Genomic DNA, 5,677 nt, shown 5'->3' with positions numbered 1-5,677 from the left:
AAAGAGAATTGAGGTGAAAGAGGGAGATCAGGCTAGAGCAGAAAGTGGTGGGGGAAAAAGAAGTTTGAGCTGTAGGTGGGAAGAAAAAACTCAACCCCCCTCTTATCAGGGCATCTAAGAACTAGATGAAAGACATCTCTCCCCCACTGCAATAGCAACTCCAGTGGGCCTGGGCTGAGGGGAGAACTCCTCTCCCCAGCAGCTCCAGCTGGTTTGGGCTACAGACATCTTGCCTCCACAGATCTGGTGTTCTTGGGCTGGGACAGGGGAGGGGCTCCTCTCCTCTCCATTTGGGATATGGCGGGATGAGAGATGTGACAGAGCTTTACGGGAAATCATTATTTGCCTGATTCATGTGCCAGTCCTAGTCTCTGCTGACCCAAACAAGCCATTTATCCTGCATGCTGATGCCGGTTTGGAGGGTTTGGGAGCAGTCTCGTACCAGGAAGTGGAAGGCAAATGTAAATCTGTAGCCTTTGCCAGCTGAGGACTGTCTGATAGCGAAACTTGCTATCCCATCCACCAGCTGCAGTTCTTGGGCTTGAAATGGGCCATCACTGAGAACTTTGGAGACTACTTGTGTGGTGCTCAGTTTCAGGTATGGACAGAGAACAATCCACTGACTTATGTGTTAACAAGGGCTAAGCTGGATGCTGCAGGGCAGAGATAGGTGGCTACTTTTGCTAGCTGTGACTTCAGCATTCAATACCAATGATTTGGTATAATAGGGAGTGTGATTTACCAGGAGCACCAATTCTTGGTTGTGGGGAGGATGTAAGCAGGGTCAGAATGAACTCTACCCTGACATCTGTTGGTGATGTGTTGTAAAAGTCTTTTGTTGTTCATGTGCATGGTCACACCCACCCCGCATTGCATGATGGGAGTGCTTGTCCAAATGGTCATTTCGGCTGCTGTGAGATCCCCAATCTCTTTCTTATTAGGGCAGGAGTAATAAAGTGTAGTTATCCTGGTGATATGAATCAAGGACAGTAGAACGGTCCTTAGCAGGTCATGCTTTTGGGAGTCACCCGAACCTACATATATCTCATTAGGCAAGGGACATGGGTTCCAAAGCATAGTGAAATAGAAAAGGTTGAAAATGAATATTTAAATTTAGTACTATGGGTCTTTTTTGAAGTTTCTAACTGCAGATTTTATGGTTTTTTTTCTTTTCTAGTTTAAAAATAAAGCTCTTTGTAATTGTAGTACAAATTCAGTTCTATGCTACAGACCTAAGATCACTAATAGTTAAGTATAAATTTTAGATGTATTTAAAGTGGGGGGTTCTTATCTCACTTACACACTGAAAGTGGTAAGCAACTTCACAGTTAGGTAAAATGCTCTTTTCCACTCTGACTGCATGGAAATTTTGCAGGTTGGACTCAGGGAATGCAGCTGGGGGGCAGGACTGTTGTGGCACATGCCCCATTTCTGCAACCAACATTTGCTACCTCACTCCATAATGCCACACACAGAGCGACCTTTTACCTTTCAGAACCAGAATATATCACAGAAGAGATCTAATAGCATAAGCTTAAGGTGAGGGACTGTAGCACTAACAGCAATTTTAAAAGATTCAAAAATGTCTCTGCCTTTACACACAAGGAACAGCAAAAAGGAAATCAACTAAACCAGCCACAGACAGCTAAACACCCATTCTTACCTCCCACATGCTTTTGCTATTTGGAACCCATACCCCTTAATGGTGAGTACTTTCCAGGTGAGGGTGAAGCTGAAGGCTTAACTGAAAACAGTTTAGGAAGTGCTCCCGTCTCTGGCACTCAGCTATCCAGCTCCCAATGGGGTCCAAACCCCAAATAGATCCCTTTTACCCTGTAGAAGCTGTAATATCCTGTGACCAGGACAGCTGCCTAGCAGACTGCGCATCTGCCTGCCAGTGTGAGAGCGCATAAGGTACTAATCCAGATAGTGGTGGCTGAGTGGCAGCAGTCATGAAAAACCAGCAGAATGGTGCAGCAAAAGTGTGCTGGGCCCGTAACCCAGAGATTAATGGATCAAAGCCATCCTCTGCTAGATGTGTGCTTGCTTCTTTTCCCTCAGGGCCTTCCAGCAAGGCAGTGATCAGCAGAGCACCAAGAGCCTAGGCCATGAGGCTACCTGGACTGAAGGCAAGAGGCAGGCCTGGGTATGGCGAGGGCCTCCTGTCCTGGAATGAGGCTGCAGTACTTCCTGGTCCCCTTTTCCCACCCACACTGGCAGGCAGCGTGTGCTGCAGGAGAACAGGAAGGAGGCTCTCGGGACACCAGGCAGTGCTGTGTGTGTGGCTGTCAGGGGAAAGAGCCTAGGCTCCTGACTCAAACTGCCATTGACGGGCGTGGCTCTGCACACCGTCAGCCAGGGCAGGCCAGGCTGCGGACGTGACTCAGGCGTGAGTAGCATGGCTGCGCTTTCCTGACAAGGCGTGAGGCAGGCCAAGAGCTTTGCACAGCCTACAGGGAAGTGGGAGGGAGGCGTCTTTGAGCCGGCGTGTCTCGTCTGCTTCTCCTTTGCCACTTGGGCGGAGGCGGGGAGAGAGCGAAATGTTCCTGGCTGAAAGTTTTTGTGCTCGGCCTTGAGGATTAAACCTGAGCCTCTGGAACAGCTGCTGGGAGATGGGTTTCTGAATGACATCCAGCCCGGTCTTCGGGCCACTAGCTGAACGCACTGAGGCCAAGAGGCTGCAAAATGGGACCTTTGAGGCTCCCCGCAGGCAGGGCCAGCTTTAGGAAGTGCAGGGCCCAATTCGAACATATTCGGCGGGGCCCCGGCAGGGATGACTAAAAAAAAAATCATGTAAATAAAAGCCTTTCATTTCTTAGCAGCCGGTTCCCTGTAAAAAGTTCTGATTTAATGGATGTGCCACAGTATATATTTTTTATACCAATAGGATTACCATACATCCATATTTTTAAAAATTTCTCCCAGATGGTCTATTTAAGAACCAAAAAGCTGGACATGTCCAGGAAAATACGGATGTATGTTAACCCTACCTAAAATTCTTTTTTAAAAAGATGAGCCTGAACTAGAAATGAGCTCCGTTTCACTTGTGTGGGTCCCTGCCACTCCCTGGGGGTGTGCTAGGGTGACCAGATGTCCCGATTTTATAGAGACAGTCCCGATTTGGGGGGTCTTTTGCTTATATAGGATCCTATTACCCCCCACCCTGTTCCAATTTTTCACACTTGCTGTCTGGTCACCCTAAGGTGTGCACATGTGTGGGTCACAGCTGTTCACTGCCCCTCTCATTGCAGCATGTGTGCAGGGTTACTGCCCTGGGAACTGCAGGGCACCAGTGGACATGGGGCTGGCTGGAGGCAGGGCAGGGGCTGACTGGAGGTAGGGTCTGGCTGCAAGCAGGGCAAGGCGTGCGGGGCTGGCTGCAGACAGGACAGGGGGTGCAGGACTGGCTGCAAATGGGCTGGCTGCAGGCAGGGCAGGGTGTGTGGGACTGGCTGCTGACAGGAGCTGGCAGCAGGCAGGGGAATGTGGGGTGGAGTGGGCTGGTTGGCTTCAGGCAGGGCCTCAGGGGACTGCGCAGGGGTTGGCAGGCCTGGAGACAGAGGAGTGTGGGACTGGCTGGCTTAAGGCAGGGGAGTGCGGCAAGGGTTGACTGGAGACAGGGCACGGGGTGCGGGGCTGGTGCAGGCAGGGCAGGAGGTGCAGCAGGGGCTGGCTGTGGGCAGGGGTGCGGGTACAGGGGGTACAGCTTACCCTGTACGGTAAGTGCCCCCTCCTCCACCAAGGTAGCAGCAGCAGCCCAGGGCTCGGGGGCTATTTAAAGGGCCTGGGGCTCCCCTGCTTCCACCGCCCCAGCCCTTTGAATAGCCGCGGGAGCCCTGGGGAAGTGGCGGGGCTCCGGGGGCTGTTTAAAGGGCCGGGGCAGTAGAAGCAAGGGGAGCCCCAGACTTTTTAAATAGCCCCCAAGTCTCCAGCAGTGGGGCTCCGGTGCCAATTTAAACAGGCTGAGGCTCCAGTCCCTGCTGGGAGCCCCAGGCCCTTTAAATTGCCCCCTGGGTAAGCTGGGCCACCCTAGTACAGTGCAGCAGCAGGGCTTGGGTGCGGGGCCCGACTCAGGGGAATTGGTTGAATTGGCCTAAAGCCGGCCCTGCCCGCAGGAAAGCAAGGAAGTAGCACAGGCTTATCACTGTCCCTGGGTGGGCTTGAACCACCATCCTTTCAGTTAAGAGCCAAACGTCCTGACTCATTGCACCACAGAGACACAGACAGGCCAGGCTGTATGGAGCACAACAGTCAGGAATCAGCTCAGGGTCCGATCTAGCACATGCATGCAGTGGTTGGACAAGCAACAGCAAGGAACTGGACTGGTGCGGAGTGAAAGATCTGTGGGAAGGAACCGAAAATAGTACTGGGGCTGCAGTACAGGGCTTGCATACACTTTCTTTGGCCTGTTTTGCTGGAAGAGTTAGCAGGGCAAGCTTGTTAGTCACAGGTAAGGGGGTGAGTTTATGCAAATTCTGGACTCTGGGACCACAGCTGGGGTGAGACAGGCACAACTTTTGTGGCACATGCACCCTCTCTGCAACCAACCTTTGTTACTTCACTCCATAACAGCACACACAGAGCAATCTTTTACCTTTCAGCACCAAAATATACTGTAGAAGAAATCTAATAGCATAACTTTAAGATGAGAAACTTCAGTACTAACAACAATTCTAAAGATATTCAAAAATACGTCTGTCTTTAGACACCAGACACAAAATCAATCAGACCAAAAACAAACATCTATTTCTACTTCCCACACACTTGGGGAGGGGAGGGGAGGGGGGTTTGGAACCCATACCCCTTAATGATGAGTCCTTTCCAGGTGAGGGGCAAGCTCTCAGGCCTCAAATGCCAGGTACAGTTACTCTCTCCTTGATCCAAACTAAACAGGAAAATACACTTGATTACTCCTGCCCCAATAACAAAGAGATGGGGGATCCCACAGCAGCTGAAATGACCATTTGGACAAGCACTCCCCTCATGCAATCTGGGGTGGGTGTAACCATACAAATGACATCAGCCCCAAAAGGCCTTTACAACAGATCACCAACAGATGGCAGGGTAGAGTTCATACCGACAATGCTTAAACTAGATTGTGGCAAAGATTAAAAAACACTGAATGTTAAAACTCACCAAACGCGGGTGAATCCATTCTCATTGTCATACCCGCTTCTTAAACTCCACACCTGAACGTAGCCCTCACATGGACAACATACCCTCCTAACTCAGTGTCTGTACGTTAACCTTTTACCCCCAGTCAGGGCTATTGCAGATTCTGTATTCCTTACGCCACCCGATCTTAAACTGAACTTCGCACCCCCTGGGTAATCTGTACATTGTTCCCTGATCACCAGAAACTTCTACACCTAAATGCTGTACCGTACACCTTTTTCTTCTTTGAACGTCATCTTACTAAAATGTTGACATTTGTTCGAGATCCCGGCTCCTGTTCCCTTGCAAGGCGTGTGCCTTTGCTCCAGGTTTTAGTCTGCTAATACAGCGGGGGCAGGGTGGGGGCCGATTGAGCCAGAGGCGCTTGCCTGCTGCAGACACGGATCAAGGGCTGAACCTCATCCCCCACGAGCTGAAGGCTTAATTGAAAACAGTTTAAGCAGTACACCCGTCTCCGGCACTCAGCTACCCAGCTCCCAATGGGGTCCAAACCCCAAATAGA

This window comes from Gopherus flavomarginatus, unplaced genomic scaffold (genome assembly GCF_025201925.1).
Source record: "Gopherus flavomarginatus isolate rGopFla2 unplaced genomic scaffold, rGopFla2.mat.asm mat_scaffold_2102_arrow_ctg1, whole genome shotgun sequence".
NCBI classification, from domain to species: domain Eukaryota; kingdom Metazoa; phylum Chordata; order Testudines; family Testudinidae; genus Gopherus; species Gopherus flavomarginatus.
This window is presented reverse-complemented; position numbering follows the sequence as displayed.